Below are 20,811 nucleotides of genomic sequence, written 5' to 3' on the forward strand. Positions count from 1 at the left end.
TTTAAGCACTCATGTTATATAACACTAATTTGGATATTATAAATTGGTATTTTTGTGTCAGAAATTCAAACTTGATTTATGTTTATTATCATTCATGTGTTCAAACACAAGATTGGAACATAATGATTGTATGTATATATGTATAAAGATGGAAATTTTATGATATTTTAAGATAAAAGAGAGAAGATCTAATTCAGGAAGTGACTGGTTATGGGTGACATTGCGAACATACCATATGGTTTAGATAGGATACTAGCATAGTTGTGTACAAGTATTAGATATAGATTTGTGTTTTTTTGACTGTAAAGACTGAGAAATTACGCGTATTATATCTTAATAAAGGTGAATTATGTGTTTTAACATGTTATTAAGAGTGTTAAATTATGAAACCCTGTTATATGCTACGTGTATTCAGTTTTGTCAAAATGTGTTATGGGTAATTATTGGGTGTTTTAGTCCAGGGTAAATGCTTTTATATCAAAAGTTGTACGGCCCAAACAGTGTTTTAATAGCATGTAATTCAAATAAAATTATTGGCCTTATTTTGCCTAGTATGGCCATAACAATATTCTGAACATGTAGACCTTTTACAAATTTTCTCGTTTCGCGAAAAAAGACTTTTCCGGGCCCCTTCGGGTGTCAAAACCGCCACAAAAATCACATTTTTATTTTTATAGTATCATGAAATTATCAAATATTATTTTTATTTGCATTTTTGTATTAGTCACAATTTTTGGCATATATTATGTATTTATTGGATATTTAAAAATTCAAAATTAATACCCAAAAATTATAAAAATTAGGACCAGTTAATTTTAATAGATGTATAATTAGGGCCTTAATTTTATTTAGGGGTATTATTTTTACTAATACAAAAAACATATTTTCTATTAATTAATTTATTAAAAATATAAAAAATACAGAAAATTCAAGAAAATCCCCAATTCTCTGAAATTAGGGTTCTTAGCAAGTAAGAATCAAAGGAAAATTTCTAGGTGATTCCGGTATCCAAATCATTCATGTGAGTATTCAAATTGAAGCTTGTTGAACCTATTATATGTTTCCGTTATCGATTTCATATACAGAGCAACTGATTTTAAATTTTTAATTTTGGGCTTTAATCTTGAATTGGATACTTTTGATTGAGTTTAGTGAGATGATTTTGTGTGTTATAGATGAATAGATCGTCGAATTTGCAACTAATTGGTACCGGTTTTGTCGAGTTTTGTTTATATTTTGAGTTCGTCGAAAACCGTCGCTGCCAGTGGCGTTTCCTTGCTTTGCTGGTTTCGAGTCGACGATGAAGGAAGAGGAAGGTTCCTCTGTTGATTGGTACCGGTTTTGTCGAGTTTTGATTCCGTTTTGAGTTTGTCGAAAACCACCGTTGCCAGTGGCGTTTCCTTGCTTTTCCGGTTTCGAGTCGACGAGGGAAGGAGGAGGAAGGTTCCTGTGTTGTTGTGGATCGAAAACGCAGAAGAGACGAGCCTGAAATCATGCGTTCTGTTGTTGTATGGCTCGTCCGGAACAACCGCCAACACCAGATTCTGGTGGAGGTCGACTCAGCTTTGATCCAAAATTCCCCAATTTCATTTTCTGAAAAACTGTTTCCGTATTTTCTATATAATTTTTATTTTACAAAAATCAGAAAATCAGTTTTTAATTATTTAATTAATCAAATAAATACTTTGATTAATTATCTGAATTATTTTATAAATAATTAATAAATAATTTTCTTATTTTAGAAATTCGAAAATCTGTTTATTAATTATTTATTTACTTATTTATTTATTTATTTAAGTAATTTATTTCTTAATTGTTAATTATTTATTTAAACTGATTAAGTTATTAATAATTAATCAGTTTACTTAAATAATTCGTAACAAATTCAAATTGTTTTCCAAATTTTAGAAATTTGGAAATGTATTTATTTATTTATTTAATTGTTTCCAAATTACTTATAATTTATTTAAATTGATTAATTATTTATAATGAATCCATTTAATTGGATAATTTGTAATAAATTCAAACTAAATCTAAAAATTAGGGAAAAATCATTTTTAAATTTGATTTTTCCAAGATAATGATTTAAATATATAATTGATATTTATTTATGTTTGAGTAATTAATTATAATTGACTAATAATTGAATATTTTTATTTATTGCGTAACAATTGAACCGTTTATCGGATTTAATAGAAATGAAGCCCCTTAAACTCAGAAAAATAACCAGATTCCATTAAAAATAGTTGTAAATCTTAATTCCCTTCGGAGACGATATGGCTTTCGATAGTTATTCATTCCAATCCTTATTATTTAGAAATACGAGTCCGATAAATCCCAGAAAATTAGAAAACGATTCAGATATGGCTTGTTAATACGAATATAAATATAATGTCAAACCTAAAAGTATTTGTAAGTATAAATCAATTATGTGAATTATGTGATACATGATTTAGGTGATTAATTGAGTCTTATATGCTAGATAATTTATATACGAGTCAGATGGAGTCGTATGGGTAGACGATAAGGGCTACGTGGCCTCAGTCTGAAATATGATTATGATGTAAGTCAACTAAATGAGTATCTTCCTTTGATGGATACAACTCCAGCAAGGCGGAAGCAATCCGTGTCCGATAAGTGTGATATACCTGACGTGAAACAAGTATCAGGCAAGTTTTTCCCCTATTCTAAGTTCAGAGTAGTGAATTTCCTTCAGATTCTTATGACAACTATACACTGATAACTCTTGTTCACAAATAATGATACATAATTGTTGATCCTTTATTCATATTTCATTTTAATTCTGATTTTCCTTATCTATTGAAAATTCCATTCATATCCAAACGATTATACACTTGATTATCTAGAAATACTCTGATGTTGAGACACATCAAAGCATACCGATTGGTCCGGATGCTAATCCATGGACTGGATGGTTACTATATGGGCCGGGTACAAACCGTATCCCTAATTATTAGGCCAAACTGCCTAGGTACCCTATATGTTGGTGAGTCTATACAGTTGGGTATAGATCCGCACTATATCCTGATTGATCAGCGGATTATAGTGCATATGTTGGCTCTTGTGTCTAGTCCAATTCATTTGGTACTTGCCGATAGTGGCTTTATTATTCCCTGCAGAACCATGTGGTTATATGAGCAAATAGATTACTAGTTCATTTAACTCTCTCTCTCTCTCTTCACACTATATATATAAATGTTGCAGGCTTGTTGAGCAATTATGGCTCACCTATATTATTATTATTCACCTTGTTTTTCATTGAAAGCTGAGAATGAAACCAATCTGTACCCGAGTAGTTAAGAAACGAGTCAGAAGGCAGGACCCTCTAGCACCAAAGGTGCTAATTCCAATTTCCGAAGAGAGCTTTAAATTGCCGAGCAGGTGTAGTGGAAGTAAAAGTAGATATTGTTGAATAAAAGAAACTTAGTTTAAAAATTATGTAGACTTATGGTTTGTAATCAAGAAGGTTTGTAAGACTAATTATTTGGACGGTTTATAATAAAGTAGTTAATTGTTCTTGTTTTCGCACTCTAACCTTAAAGATTCTGAGCAGAAGTAGTAAAGGGTTTGTTTTACATCTATATATATAATCGCTGTACAGGTTTAGTGTTGTTATTAGTGACAAGTAACCCCCAAATCTAGACCCCGGATTTGGAGGTTGTTATAGTTGGCATCAGAGCATAGGTTTTGGTCCCTGAAACAAGAACATTAAGATTAAGATAAGATAGGGAGATTATATAAGATAGGAATAATAATATCAGGGTTTTGTTAAGTTTTTCAGATTAGGCATTTGTTAGTTTTAGGAATGGGAAATGACCTTTCCTTGTGTTATGGTTATTTTGTCAGATGGCTTCATCTTCATCTGAGAGGACTGTGTCTGGACCAACAGTACCACCAGCTCCTATACCTCCAGTAGCACATGTGGATCCAGCTCCAGAGGTCCTGACCTTATAGATTATTTTCCATATTTTGAGCCCGAGATACCTCAGCTACCACCTCTCGAGTTTTCGATGCTCGAGATACCTGACTTGATTGATTTTTCACAGTTAGATGAGCTTGAGGCACCATTCCAGCAGTTAGAGCTAAAGATACCAGTCCAGCAGCCAGAACCAGAGATTCTATTTCAGCAGCCAGTTATGCATCCATATCCGCAGATGATTGAGCCTCAGATGCCATAGGTGTTATTCCCAGCTCCATTGGCTATATTTTCCCCAGTGCTAGGGATTTACCAGTTTTCACCTGCAGAGTTTATGGATGAGCAGGTCATTGATCAACATGTGCCTATACCTACTAGGGGATCGCAGACAGACCTTATAGAGCCTAGGATAGTTCCATACCATGAGTTTTCTAGGATGAGGGATGATATAAAGATGTGGAGGGCTCAGTGTACCGAGATTCTGGGTTTTTTTGAGAGCCGAGAGTATGGTCTTGTATCTGCCTTACGACCAGATTATGTGATGCGGGAGAGACTTAGATAGATCTACCGAGAAGCCTCGCACGAGTATGGAGAGCTGAGATAGGAGGATATCGGTACAGACGCAGTGTACTACTGAGCCATGAGATTGACAGAGACAGTTTTAAATTCGATCCGACATGAGATAGACCGTGTGCCACCAGGTTTTTGAGATCGTCCAGTCAGTCAGATGTGTTGTACTATATGTGACATAGGTAGATAGAGGCAGTATAGTATAGTGTGATTAGACTTGTATATGTGTAGTTTCTAGTTTTTACATGTATCAGCAGTAGCTATGACAAATCGGATGTAGACCCTTTTGTATTAAGCACTAACACCTAAAACTGGTGTCACATATATATAAAATGAACTTTTCCCAACTTTTTGTTTTATTTTAAATTTCAGTCTTTAAAGCATTTATATTTACTTTACTGTTTTCCATATCTCAAATGCTATTTTTATTTAAAACAATGTTGTACCATCTATTATTCTAAATTTTAAAATTATTTCAAATGACTTGTTTATATTCAGAACTGTTTTAATTTCTCATTTTAATATCTGTCAAATTGCTTTCTTTTGATTATAAATTGTTTAAATTCCCTGCCATACAAGTTGTTTCTTTATCCATTATCACATGTTTAATAAATTATCATTAAAAGAACCATTTTTTATTATCAGAAATATGGCACCAAAAAGAAAAACCAGAAATGAGTCATCCAATGATAACACCGAAGGGAAAAACAATAACCACCACATAAACAAAATGTTTCACCTGATGCAACAACAAATGGTGATGATGCAACAACAGCAACAATAGTTCTAGAAGCAAATGTTACAACAGCCACTTCGTCCAGAGCCACAAACACCACCATTTGTGCCTGTTGTTACTTTTAAACAGTTCCAGTTGGTAAAGCCTCCAGAATTTGAAGAAATAGCGGATCCCACTAAAGCGAGGGCATGGTTGAAGGAGATAGAGAAATCATTCACACTGGTTAAAGTAGAAGCAGACCAGAAGACATATTTTGCTAGTTATTTCTTAAAAGGAGAAGCCAATTACTGGTGGGAGTCCAAAAACGTGCTAGAAGGCGACGACATCATAACTTGGGATAGATTCACCGAGCTTTTTATGGAGAAGTATTTTCCCCATTATATGAAGAACCAGATGGAAATCAAGTTCTCAGAATTAAAGCAAGGGAATGTATCAGTGACTGAATATGAAACCAAGTTTACTGAATTGCAGCCATGGATTCATAACAAAGTGGTAGTGTTGGAACTAACAACCTACACGACCGTGGTTTAAAAAGCTATGATTATCGAAGGGGAAAGTGAGATGTCTCAAAAGGAAAAGGTATAAGGAAGTTTTCAGAATCGTTTCAACAGAAGATCGAGATTCCATGCCCGGACAAATACAAATTTTAAAAGGATAGAACAAGGCAATTAGAGATCGGGCAACCGGTTTCAGGCCCCAAATCAACAAAGAGTCCTCAAACCACCACTACTCGATTGCAAGACATGTGGGAAGAAACATACCAAGATCTATAATAAGCCAAATGTCACGTGTTTGAAGTGTAAGCAGAAGGGATACTACTCTCAATGCCTAATAGGGAAGACTGAGATCACTGGATTACTGCTAAGAATTGTAGAGGAGCAGCAATGGCAGCCAGTATTCCAAGGGTTTTGGTATTACCTCCACCACCACAGCAGAATCAGCTTAGGGCAAGGACTTTTAAAATGTTAATGAAAGAAGCTGTGCAGAGTCCAAATGTGGTTGCAGGTACGCTTCCTATAAATTCTGTAAACACAAAAATATTGATTGATTATGGAGCCACGAGATTTTTTATTTCTGAAGAATTTATTCATAAGTTATATTGTGAAATTCAACGGTTGGACGACACGTTAATTATAAAATTAGCGAATGACAACCAAGTACATGTAAACCGGGTGTGTTGAGTGTGTGATATCGAAATAGAGGGACATCACTTCTCTATAGACTTGATACCTTTCAAGTTGGGAGAATTTGATGTTATTCTTGGGATGAATTGGTTAGCTGACAATAATGCCCAGATCGATTGCGCGAATAAGAAGGTGAGTTTGCAAACTGAAGAAAATGCAACGGTAACATTTAAAGGCGAGGAACATAAACAAAGGTTCTTAAGGATGATGCAAACTAGACGATTACTACATCAAGGATGTGATGCTTATTTTGCTTATGTGTTAGATACGGAAAAGGAAAGTTCAAAGATCAAAGACATTCCCGTGGTATATGAATTTCTGATGTTTTTCCAGATGAACTACCAGGATTACCTTTAGATCGATAAATCAAGTTTACCATCAATTTGACACCAGGTACTGAACCCGTTTTAAAAGCTCCATATCGAATGTTACCAGTTGAAATGAAAGAGCTGACAACACAATTGCAGGATCTTATGAATAAGGGAATTATAAGGCCTAGTGTATTCTCATAGGGTGCATCGGTATTGTTTGTGAAAAAAAAGACAACAATATGCGACTATACATCAATTATCGTGAGGTGAATAAGTTAACTATCAAGAATAAATACCCTCTACTATGGATCGATGACTTATTTGATCAACTAAAAGGAGCGACATGGTTTTCAAAAATCGATTTAAGATTGGGTTATCACCAATAGAAGATCAAGGCAGAAGATATTCCTAAGACTGCTTTTAGAACGAGATACGGGCACTGCGAATTTCTTGTAATGCCGTTTGGACTGACCAATGCACCAGCAGCATTCATGGATTTGATGAACAAAGTGTTCAAAAAGTACTTGGATAAATTTATCATTGTATTTATTGATGACATCTTGATCTACTCAAAGACTGAAGAACATGCTAAACATCTAAGAATCACTTTGGAAACTCTGAGGAAAGAACAACTTTATGCAAAGTTTTCGAAATGCGAATTCTGGTTGAGAGAAGTACAATTTCTAGGCCACATAATCAGTACTGAAGGGATTCAAGTGGATCCAGCAAAGATAGAAGCTATTTTAAATTGGGAAAGACCAGAGACCCCGACGGAAGTTAGAAGTTTCTTTGGATTGGCTGATTATTATTGAAGATTCGTTAAAGATTTTGCGAAAATAGCTATGCCATTAACGAAATTGACCCGGAAAAATGAAAAGTTTACATGGGATGAAAAGTATGAAGAAAGCTTTCAAGATTTGAAGAATCGATTAGTTACTGCTTCCGTACTTGTGCTACCAGATGATCTAGGAGACTTTGTCATTACCAGTGACGCGTCCTATCGAGGACTTGGATGTGTATTAATGCAGCACGATAACATAATTGCATGTGCTTCTAGACAACTGAAACCTCATGAACAAAAATATCCGACACACGATCTAGAATTCACAGCCATTGTGTTTTAACTGAAACTCTGGAGACATTATCTTTATGGCAAGAAATGTGAAATCTACACGGATCATAAGAGTCTAAAATATATTTTCACGCAGAAAGAACTCAACATGAGACAACAACGCTGACTAGAGCTAATTAAAGACTATGACGTGTCAATCAACCATCATCCAGGTAAAGCAAATATTGTAGCAGATGTATTGAGTCGAAAGGAAAAATTAAATATGTTGACATCCTCAAAAGAGTTAATCAGAGAATTTGATAAATTGGAAATTAAAGTTCGTATTCCAGGAAACTCCGCCGAAATGAACTATGCAATGACATTCCAGCCAGAATTATTGGAAAATATAAGGTGTCAAGAAGAAATAATGAACCATGAAATCAAAAATTTGACAGGAAAAGAAATTACAAGTCAGGAAGATGACAAGGGAATCTTACGATTTTCCTCGAGAATCCGGATACCCAATGTACCGGAATTGAAAGAAGAAATTTTGTGAGACGCTTACAACTCAAGATATTCAATTCGTCCCGGAAGCTCGAAGATGTATAGAGATTTCAAGGAAAACTTTTGGTGGCTAGACATGAAGAAGGAAATAGCCGAATGGGTTAGTAAATGTTATACGTGCCAACGAGTCAAAGCAGAGCATCAACGTCCAAGCGAATTACTACAACCACTGAATATTCCATAATGGAAATGGGAACACCTAGCAATAGATTTCGAAGTAGGACTTCTGAGAACCAGAGCAAACCATGATACGATTTGGGTTATTATTGGCAGGTTAACAAAGTCAGCACATTTTCTCCCAATCAATGAACGGTTTTCACTTGATAAGTTAGCACATCTATATCTTAAGGAGATAGTGATGCGACATGGAGTCCCTTTATCCATTGTGTCTGATCGAGATCCATGTTTTAATTCAAGATTCTTGAGACAGTTTCAAGAGTGCCTTGGTACTAAGCTAAATTTGAGTACCTCTTATCATCCACAGACGGACGGGCAAAGCGAAAGGACGATTCAAACAATTGAAGATATGTTACGCAAATGTACAATAGATTTTGAAGGCAGTTGGGACGAACATTTACCGCTAGTGGAATTCTCTTACAATAACAACTATCATGCAAGAATTGGGATGCCACCCTATGAAGCCTTATATGGAAGGAAGTGTAGATCACCTACATACTGGGATAAAGTTGGAGAACGTAAAATTCTAGGTCAAGAACTGATTCAACAGACCAAGGAAAATGTAGAACTTATCCAGAAGCGACTCGAAGCCGCACAAAATCGATAGCGCAAATATGCAGATCAGACCAGAAAATATATGGATTACGAAGAGGGAGAACATGTATTACTAAAGATATCACCATGGAAAGGATTGACTAGATTTGGAAACAGAGGCAAACTAAAGCCACGATACGTCGGTCCATTTGAAATTTTGAAGAAAGTCGGAAAGGTTGCATATGAGTTAGCCTTACCGCCCCATATGCGGCATATACATAATGTGTTTTGATGCCGGGAATTCTTATATATGAGAATCAGATGGTTGTTGTTAACTGCTAAGAGATTGTACCATTGGCACTAGATTTCGTTCTTCAACCTACTTATTTAACCTCTATCCTATGTGGATGTAAGGTAACACCAAGGATACTAGCATCCACGCAATCAACGTGTATCATTGATAGCATATGGGGCTTTTACCATAGTAGCTACTCACTCATAACTCCTGGAAAGAAGGCTTATCCGCATAATCAACATGTATCGTTTACTTTGATTTAATTAATGCAACAATCTCTCATTAGAGTTTGACGTATTAAATTATGATCTATCTATTATGATGAAGTTCATTGCATTTCCTACACTCTTCCTTCTTGCTATACGGGCTACTTCATTCCTTGCTTTAGAATGACGAAGAGAGAAGTATGAAAGCAATGCTACCTTCCCTTTATTCTTTCAGTTGTTAGCTGCTTCTTTATCTGGTATTGAGTTCATAGACCACAATCTATATGTGATTCTGACACCTGACGAAGGCCTTCGACGTGCTGCTAATATAGGGAAGCAAGGTCGTAGTTAGTAGCCCGTTACAGAAAGCTAGTTGAACTCTCTTCTATGTCTTACGTAGATAAGAAGGAATGGGACTGTTGTAGCTCGACCAGAGGCAGGAAGATTATGGGGTTTAGTCCTCTTCATTCCCATTCCGACCTCGATATGCAGCTAAAGAATGCTGTCATCCATAGTTTATGCTTTAATGTAACACATAACACATGTGGAGTCCCTTTTGTGCGATATAATTGATTTGTGCTTAAGATCTGGGAATGCATGTGAGAGTCCGCTCAAAGAGAGAAGGCAAAGAATGAGTTCTTGAGTGAGCAAGCTTTCTCCTCTTTTGCCCGCACCAAGGTACCAACAAAAGCGAAGCGTAGCGACCAAATCGAAGAAGAAAAATAGAAGGCCCTGCTTAGAGAGACTAGATATCGTAGTCTCTAAGCCGGTGGAAAGTGATTTTCTTTTCCAGGGATGAAGTCTGGTTTGATAGAACCAGGTGCTGCGCTGTGTTGCTTGAGTGCCTAAACGATGATTATGCTAATGGCGAAGCCATTGTCTTTTGTTTTTGCCACGCCTGGCTCGGATGGATCTGGTTCCGTAGGGTCTATGACCAGCTCGTGATCATGAAACTTTTTGTTATGGTCCGGTCCCGTATTTCCGAAGTGAAGAACCTATGTAATGGTGGCCGGGAGTGCCTTTCCGTCAAAGATCGTGTACTCAGATTAAGCTAGCTAAGCTTCTTAGATAAAACGATTACACTTTCTTCTTATATACGATGCCACCACCTCTTTCATCTCTCCCTCGCTGGGAGAAAACCTATTTCTTTTAGTGAATATCCGATGAATGAAATAAATAACCGGTGTCAAAGTAACAACTATAGATGAATGCCCAGAATCTGCTGCTTAAGAACCAGAAGTGACATAGAAGAAGTGTCTCAGTTTGTGGGAAAGAGCTGGTGCCTTTAATATGCCTTGCTAGGTACTATCCTTAAAGTAAAGGAGAACCGTCCAAAGAAGGTCATGCCATCCCATCTCGTGAGGGGATCTTTTTTTCCTCTTTCGGATAGGTCTAAGGGGGGAGGAAAGGACAATTGCTATTTCATCTGGTGCTTTCTTTATCTTTGCAAGAAGGTTTGATGGAGGAATACCGGGAATGAGAGATGGGGTACTGGGACTGGAGCTAGTGGTTAACTATTCATATTCATCTTCCTCTCCCTTGATGGGAGTGAGTGCAAAGAGAAGGAGGCGGAGTAGGAATAGGAATTCGGAATATACTTTTTGAAAGAATGACGTAACCGGAAGCTATTGAATAAGCCTTGCCTTCTTCCTTGACTGGTGATGTGGAATAACCGGTGTGCAGATGAATTAATTACCGAAAAACTTTCAATCTTATAAGAGAATAAAGAAAGTAGCCTAGCAGCCCCGATACGCCGAAACCTCTTATTCTGGCTAACTTACTGCCAGAGTCATAAATTGCATAAGAGAAGAGACGCCGTATTTTTAATTAAAAAAGAGCTCTTCCGAATGATAAAGAAAAAGGGTGCTTAGGTTCGTTGGAAAACCTAACGTTTGTACATCCTTCTCCCATGCTTTCCGTTGGTCAAAAACCAATTAAAGTTCTCTAGACTTCTTCACTACTCGTACAGGAAGGACTCTCTTTCTGTCTGGAGGGAATACTTTGTTCGAAAGAAAGATGCCTAAATTGGATAAATTTACTTATTTCACACAATTCTTCTGGCAGAGGGAAAGCCTGTTACGAGTAAGTGGAGAGGAAAGATCTCCAGAGATTCTTATCTCATTCCATTCCAGCGGCTCAACCAGTAACCAATGGCGAAAACTCAAAAATCCATGGTTTCCCGGTAGAACCCTATTTCGCCCAAGTTCTTTCGGAACCGGAAAAAAAAAGCGGTTTTTCGTACAGCTTGCTCATAGTGCAGGTCCCCCTTGTATATCGTATTTGGCCAAAGAAGCATCGGACAGGTTGGAGTTCTTACCTTTTTGGGACTCCATGGACCAAGATCTGCTTTTATTATATGGGTAATACCAATCTAATTTCACTTTAGTAGATCATATGGATGTAGAAAGAACTTCTCATTTTGATGAATTGGAAACATCTCTTTTCAATTTCTATTTACCTAGTTCATATCTTTGTTTCGTGTGTTCCCGGGAGGAATTAAATCTCTTAAATCTCGGGATACCACCTAAATAACTGCGGCCAGAGAGTAAAGTAAAATAGGTCGGAGTCTAAGGTCGGGTCGGACGACATACATCTTAGTTGGTTCCACAACATGCTCCTCGCTGCCCTATGGAGTAATACGTGGGGCAAGACTCTCTTAGAGGTATTAACAACATCTCTATCTCTATATGATGACCATCACCTAACGTCTTTCCCTCAACAGCTCATCACTGTTACCGCGAGAGATGACTTAGTCGAAACCCAAGTGCCTTCCTATGGGAGAACAAGTTATCTTCCATGCGGGCGAGGCTTAGTCAAGCACAAGTTTGGGTATTTTCCACATGCTCACTCCTTACCACTAATGGTATCATTGCCAGGCGTGGGAGATCGCATTTAGGGTTGTGTTGCTTTTGAGTGATAGATCTGGTCCCATCTAGTCTAGAATAAATATCATATAGAGAAGAGATAGACAAAGACGTCTGTCAAAAGGGGCCGATGGATCACCCTTAATGCCCAACAAGTCACATGCCTTTTTTGGCCCAACCGGCTGGCGATTTTCGACAAGTCTTTATGCATTTTTAGAGCAAGAAGCAGAACTATAGAGATAAAAGTGTTTCAAATTTCGTTCACATGTATTTTCCATTTTGTTACAAATTCTCCTTGTGATGCAGCGGAACCATGGCAATTAGGATCTCAAGATGCAACAACACCTATGATGCAAGGAATAATAGACTTACATCACGATATCTTTTTCTTCCTCATTCTGATTTTGGTTTTCGTGTCACGGATCTTAGTTCGCGCTTTATGGCATTTCCACTATAAAAAAATCCAATCCCGCAAAGGATTGTTCATGGAACTACCATCGAGATTCTTCGGACCATATTTCCTAGTATCATCCCGATGTTCATTGCTATACCATCATTTGCTCTGTTATACTCAATGAAAGAGGTAGTAGTAGATCCAACTATGACTATCAAAGCTATTGGACATCAATGGTATCGGAGTGCGCCTCTTCACGGGGGTGATTTAAGTGTGACGAAATGCCTTAAAGTTGAATATGGTTCGCGAAGCATCTGGCTTACCAGTAATCTCCCATTCCCGCCGTCGAGAGACTTTCATAACTATAGCATGCCAGAAACTGGGAGTTGAGGTGGGTAGGCCTATACCCTGAAATGCTCCCAGCATAGGAGCCTATGGTTCCATTCTTGTTGTTCCTGGAGGTACACATCCCTCTTCTCGGTGTGGATCGATATACGAGAAATAGATACTCAACCTGCAATGTCCGATAACGGCGCTGAAGTAGTGAATCTATCGGCACCATAGCAGTGGCATACAACTTTGGACCTAACGGCCGACCCAGTAACCTTTCGGAATGGGGGATCCCCGTTGGCAACAACCACGGTAGTAGTTGCGGAACTACTGGGCCGGGAGAGGACAACCTCTTGTTCCTGCTCCTCTTTCTTCGCTTCGGGGGCGGAGTTCCTACGGTAGGTAATAGCAGGCACAAGCAACTTGGACCGAAGGGGACCAGCGCTTCTACTCCTCGGTAGAGGAGCCGTTTGCAGCGAGAAGCAAGGGATGTCGTGAACTGTGGGAGGTCACAGAGAATTGACCTATTCATAGAGTGATCCTATGATCGATACACGATATAGACGATCTCTTTCTTTATTCTATTCTTTTTCTGAAAAAAAAGAAATGTAACTCAACTTTTCAGCTAGAGTTGGGGGCGGGACCCGTTGGCATAATCCACGCTAGAATGTGGGAATTCGAGGTCTCATGAACTACTACTAAAAACCAACTTTTTTTTTAATTTGTGGACAAACGATATCTGGTCAGGCCTATGGTTAGGAAATGAGTGAGAAATCACTCTGGATCTTCTTTATTGGGGCCTACAACTTGACCGAGCCCGACTAGCATCCCTTTCCACTGCACATTTATCGAACAAAGAAGATGACTATAGGATCGAATTCGCTTTCTCCGTGGTGAACTGGTCATCCCATACCTTCTGCCTGTCTCATATGTGTGGAACCAGGTCTTTTTCGGTTCCAGCCTCCCCCTCGAATACATAGGGTAGGTAGAGCTTGGTGATAAACGGTTCCCTATTGCCAATACAAATTCCCCGACCTTCGATTCCCCTTACTCAAAAAGGGTCTTACGGTCGGGAGAACTACCTAACTAAAGATAAATAGTGTTCTTTCTAAGAGTAGGCGTGGAGAGCTTTTTGCGGGGAAACTTGCAAGTACAGTTTGGAGGGAGGCGGGCGTCGACCCAACCTTATGAGTATTCGGACTATAACAGTTCCGATGAACAGTCACTCACTTTTGACAGTTATACGATTCCAGAAGATGATCCAGAATTGGGGCAATCACGTTTATTAGAAGTGGACAATAGAGTGGTTGTACCAGCCAAAACTCATCTACGTATTATTGTAACACCTGCTGATGTACCTCATAGTTGGGTTGTACCTTCCTCAGGTGTAAAATGTGATGTTGTACCTGGGCATTTAAATCAGATCTCTATTTCGGTACAACGAGAAGGAGTTTACTATAGTCAGTGCCGTGAGATTTGTGGAACTAACCATTCCTTTACACGTGTGCCCGGAAAGATAGGCCAACTGCTGAGCCCACTCTGGCTCAGCCGCACCACCCAGGATGCGAGCCGCCCGAGAAGCAAGCTATTACAGCGAGCGACTGGAGCAGTATGGAGCCGAGGAGCAAAGTAGTAGATAAGATAGAAGAAGGGGCCAGGTTCCCGGTGGAGCAGAGGATACGGTTAGGATAACGAACTTGAAATGCGGAGCCCGAGCGGCCGACGAGCGAGTGGTTAGTGGCCAATAATGCCCTAGTTGATGGCATTCCTCTCTGCGGCTGGCACTCGAGGAACCACGGGGCACTCCATACAGACAGAAGAAGTCTTAGGGATGAGACGCCCACGCAAGGACCTCAATTCTCATTAGGAGGTCGAACCGAGGACCTATGGAAGTCGGGGCTACCCTGTCCCTATGGGCAACGCAACAGTGTCTTGAGGGGGGGGGGAGTTTAGAGGCCTTATAGTAGCATGAACTTTTTTGCTTTCTAGGTCATGCGAAGGGGGCCAGTCCAAGATCGTACTGTTCCTCTACAAAGACAACAGACGCTCTCACCGGCTAGGCGCCGCTCTCTTTCTGAGTTCTTCCAGCTTTTTCATGATTTTGTGTCACGGTGAACAAAAAAAAGAGGGCCATCTCAGCGGAAAGAGAAGGACCTGCAACGGTAGAGACTACTGACCCTCTTCTTGTTCCTAGCTGCCTGTTACGAGTCCGGGAAGCCTCCTCAGTATGAGGCTAAAAATAGAGAAGGGCGGGCAGGGCTTTTTTTAAGCTTGCTGCTCGTTTTCTCGCTTCCGAGAGGCGAAGGGGCCTGACTTATGGTTTCCAAGCCTGGCGCGAAGGGGTTGGATTTCACCTATGATCAGATCAGTGGTACACCATAGTTTACTTTTTTCGTGGTGTTGTTGACGTTGTTGAAAGCGAATTTTTAAGTAGGCCTCGCTTTTCATAGTTGCTCTCAGCTCACACTATGGTGGAGGAGGTGCCGTGAAGATCTAGGAGTGTGAGCAGTACGAGCTGAAAGGCTCCCATACTGTTTGGAGGGCAGGGGGCATAGATGCCAAACAAACCTGGCCCATATCTATCATCGTAGAAGCTGTTTCTAGGAAAGATTATGGTTCTCGGGTATCCAATCAATTAATCCCACAAACCGGGGAAGCTTAAGCGGAAATGAAAGAGTAGGGTGAGGGAAAATGGGGAAGCAACTAAATGGAAGGCTTCACCCGCTCGCTCGAATGCTCGTTTAGTAGACAACGAATGGAGTGCATAAGCCCCTTTATAAATAGGGGCGAGTACTACACGAGCTCGTAAGTAAAAGTACGGAACGTGCCTTTTCTACGAAGCGGAGCGACCTCGTCTTGCTTGTTTCTAGCGAAGCTTCTAGCACTAGAGAATAGGCATTCTAGTATTGCAGGAATACTACCTTTTCGACCAGTACATAGAAGCGATAGCAAAGCCGTATAAAGGCGAGCAGCCCCTATAACAACAACAAATGGCCTACTTATAGCCTTTTTCACTTTATTCGGGGACTTCAACGGGCCTTACAAGCTGGCAATTCTTCACGTTTTCCTCAGACAGTGAGAATGAATTACTTGATTGACATAGATATTTATTTGAACAAAGGAACTTAAACCGGTACTAGAAACCAAACAAGAGATGGAATTCCAGATTGAACAGATGACCGGCCTACAATAAGACGTGAATATAATTACTAATTAAATTCTCTAAGACGAGCTAAAGGGGTGTCTCTAAAAGCAGCCAAGGCCAAGAGCAAGCAGGAGGAGTAGTCCTATCTGCCTAGAAGGATTCGATAAAGAGAATGTGGGTGGGCGGGAGATTCATAGACACAGAAAGAGAAGACCAAAAGGGGCAGAAGGCACTCAGTTGTTTATGTGAAATCAAGGAGCAACAGGTTACACTTTTACACTTTACCGAAGAGAGCTCAAAGCAATAAGATGAAAAATGAGATGAGATGCTAGCCTTAGCGCGGAAGATCAATCATTGAGCCTTAGGCCACTACCGAGAAGCAATGGAGGATCATAACCACTTGAGAAATGATCCATACTTGAAAAGGCGGAGACAATACCTCTTGTTTGTTGCGACAAATTGAGTTTCAAAAGCCCATTTATTTTCAGGCACACCAGAGACATCGGACCCACAAAAGTCCCCCTTTTTTACTAATATACACTGGCTTCTGATATGATTCTTTAATAAACCAAAACCTGCAACAGAGTCCTTCATTTCTACCATGTACAAGTTGAGAGATGTTCAATTCCCAATGGCAAAAGAAGGGTGCAAGTTGGAAGGGCTTGGACAAGATATTCTTCACTCGGGCAGGAGATGTAGCGCGCTTAGCGTCGGAAAGATCCCCCTACATGGGTGTGCTATCAAACTAGGAGAAGAACAGAACTAAACGGATCAATTTCTTTGACCGGTCGTTTCGAGTTTCCAGTTCTTCTGGATTGCTAACATGATTCGATGACGCCGACGGAAGGAAACGCGGGAAATTCATCCAACTTCGATCTCCTAAAGGCAAGTGCGTAGGCTATAGAATCCCTCCTTCGGCTCTAAACAACTAATGTGCTTATTTAGTCTATCAACTACTCAGCCAGCTACTGACCCAATTGGAAGCTTTTCAGTCAAGGGCGTCGATCCGCTTTGTGAGGCGGACAGTGGACAAGCTGGGCCTGAGAAATGCCTCCCTGCGAAAGATGATTCTAATCCTCAAAGAAATAGAAAAGCTAACTCCCAACCCCCACAAGCGTATGGCCAGTTCTGCGCAGAATGCGGCGGTCCTATTAATCAATAAGGTTGCGACATGGAAGCAAACCAGGAGAGGGCCGGGGGAAAGATATATGAGAAGGGGGGGCTCATATCATGGGAGGAAACTTTGCGCACAGTTCCATTACTATTAATGGGTGGCTCCATGATTTCTTATTGGTACAGGAATCCCATGTAATTAAATCTTATGGTTCTTCATTATCTGCATATGGGCTTTTCTTCCTAGGTGCCCATTTTGTATGGGGCTTTAGTTTAATGTTTCTATTCAGTGGATGTGGTTATTGGCAAGAACTTATTGATCCATCATTTGGGCTCATAATAAATTAAAAGTTGCTCCTGCTACTCAGCCGAGAGCCTTAAGCATTGCACAAGGACGTGCTTTAACCTATGGAGTCCTATTCTTGCAATATAATGCTAAATATTAGCCATAGAATGGATTTGGGCTTTGGATTAAACATCTTGGAAAAAATATATCATAGGAGCTAGAATTAGGGGTCCATTCCTAAAGCCATGAGGGTTGGTCAGAAAAAACGTTATCATAGACTATATGGAGGAGTGAGGAAAGGAAAGGGCTTCCATGACAATGAGGTCATTCTTGCATGGGCTTGCTTTGATGATGGGTAGACATCTTCTTTCTTTAACCCTTTTAGTATAGCTTGAACTCGTCCAAAGCGCTCAAGATGGTCGAAAAAAGTAGCAGCTTTCATGTATAGTAATTTCCGCCGATCTAATTTATTAAACAAGGCCCCAAGTACATGAACTATTATAGCTTCCAGTGTATATTGACCTAACACATTTAGAATACTTAATGCCTTATGAGTTAGACCCATTTTCTTCTGCTTTAGATAATCTTTTGCTGTAATCTTACTTGGATTAAGTATCTAACCATTGCTAGATATTTCTCAAAAGCCTTAGTCTCTTTTCCTTCAAACTCCCTTGTATAACTTTCGATTTCAATCTGTAATTCATAGAATTGAAATCTTTATCCGTTTTATAATCATAATAACCATCTTTTAACATTTTTAAAAAAATTCTTATTATGAGCCTTAGTTTTCCATTTTTTAGATTTTATATGCATCTCCACTTTATTTAGGAATATATTCATGAACTTGTCATACATTAAACGTCTTACAACATCCTTATCTTTCATCTCACTACTCTTTTTACCCATTTCTATACTGGTCTCTTCTTTTATCCCATCATGTAGCTGGAAATAAGCCAGTAAAAGACAACTAGAAGCAAGTGGGGGTACGTAAACGAGGACGGATCACAGTGTTTTTGTACTGGTCAGCTTTGAGGTGTCGAGTGAGGGATTGTTCTATCTCTTATGAAAGGGGCCTTGGTGCCTTATTATTAGAGAAAGGGGAGTACTATCTGACGCTTCGCTCGATTATTGGCCTATTCCGCTCGATTATTGTCCTATTACGCTCGATTATTGCGCCCTTTTCTTTACTTTTCTTTAGGGCCTGGGACGGGGTTAAGACGCGTGGCGATTCCATGATTTAGGGCCGAGGACGGGGTTAAGACGCGTGGCGATACCCGCGAAAAACAAAACTTTAACTATTGATATAATTTTAGTTGGTGGAAAGAGTTAAGGGCCTCCAACGCCTATAAATAGAAGCTTCTTTCAGTCTCTATTAGGCACAAAGCAAAGGGCACTTAGTAGAAGAAAGTAAGTAGCCATGGATCCCAATGGAGAAATTGACAGACTTTCTATTATTTCAAATGAAATCGCACAAGTGGAGGCAACAAAGCTCTACTAGGAGCACAGGCTAGCACTTTTCTGGGAGCATCTGCCTGCTATCGATCCTGAGATGATAGCAGACGCTATGCAACAAATAAGGGACCGTATTCGCGGTCTGGAAGACCAGAGGAGGGCACTGGTACAAGAGCAGCAAGCACTTATTGTGCAAGCTGCGATAAATCGTGCCAACGACGGGGGAGACTAGAGGAGTCTGTCGACTCTAGAAGGTTTAAATAAGTGTTTGTAGACGCACAAAGTAGTTTATTTTCATGTCATGTATGGTTGTTCTTTGTCCTTTTTTAGTAGAGATCTTCTCCGATGCTTACTGGAGATAGACTCCTATTTATGCTAACTATCTTTGTTTGGTTTTCTTTTTTATGTTTGCATGTATGGGAACCCTAGTTGAAAATGTTTACTACTTATGCTTTTAGAATAATAAAGGCTTTTTTGTATAAATGAAAATGAAGTTCTTTCTTTTTATTCTTTCTATAGTGGAGATAGTAGCACGTAATTACAGACATATTATTAAAGTGGTAAGAACGGGTTTCGTTCTAGTGCCCGAAAAGAAGATTCCAAAGCTTTTCCGTTACAGAACCGTACGTGAGATTTTCATCTCATACGGTTCCTCCCTTATGTGCATAATGAAAAGAAAATAATATATATAATCTAAATAATAAGCTTTAAGCCTTAGATCTCTTTCTCGTTCGAGGTGGGAGTAGGCAGTTCTCTAGAACTGGATGTTGAATTATCAAAAAGATGATAGGAAGAAAAACCAGCTACTAGTTTTTTTTGGTACTTGGGAATCAAATTTGAAAGCAATGTCTTTAACTCTTTCATCTATCGTTGCTCAGATATCAATTGCATCGGAGTAGTTTTTAGCTCGCAAGAGGGTCCTCTTGCCAATCTTAATGTCTCCTTTCCTTTGGTCTCCATGGAGAGTGCTTTACATTCTCTTCAATGGTGTACAGAGGCACAACAAAACCATTCTTGTCAATCACAAGTAGAGTGCACCTGATGCTTGTGAGTGACACAGATAAGTGCACGTCCAATTAAGAATTTCTTAGAATTCATTATTTAAAATAAGCCCTGCCCTCTAGTTGATAAGGCGATCTCTCTCTAAAATGAGTTTGGCAAATTGACCGAAAAATAGAATAAATGATCACAGTGTCTTAGCACCTTTTCTTTACTCGGGAAGAAGGCGAGTAGTTAATATCTTAAATAAGTGTGTTTCTAACGAATGCTAAACCGGCCTGGCATTGCTTGATTTGATTAATAGGAAAGAGGGGAGTTGAAATAATCCGTTTTTCTGAAGAATTCGCCATACGGGATAGAAACCTAATCCTAATAGGAAAAAACCCATCACTGAACAATCATAGGAATAGAAGAAATGGGTTAAGACCAAATGACAAAACTCTCTATGAGTTGGGCTACATAAAAGATCCTATTCTAAAATGGATGTAGGCTTAACTAAAGCCCAATGCAGGTTGAACTCTATGCTATGGAATCTAAGTCTCGCTACCCTCTTAGGGTGTTACAAGTCATTTTTGGCCTAATGCAAGGCCCCATCTAGATTCAGCTTAGGGCTTTATGAGAGATTGATTGATGGACCTAAGCTAAACTTAAAAGATTGAACCT

The 20,811-nt window shown here is 39.3% G+C and overlaps 1 pseudogene; it reads left to right on the plus strand.

Annotated features, from left to right (window-relative positions):
* The first annotated feature begins 5,303 nt into the window (after window positions 1-5,303).
* LOC141665544 (uncharacterized) lies at window positions 5,304-12,097 on the plus strand (annotated as a pseudogene).
* Window positions 12,098-20,811: the final 8,714 nt, after the last annotated feature.

Source organism: Apium graveolens, chromosome 6 (assembly GCF_009905375.1).
Source record: "Apium graveolens cultivar Ventura chromosome 6, ASM990537v1, whole genome shotgun sequence".
Lineage (NCBI taxonomy): Eukaryota > Viridiplantae > Streptophyta > Magnoliopsida > Apiales > Apiaceae > Apium > Apium graveolens.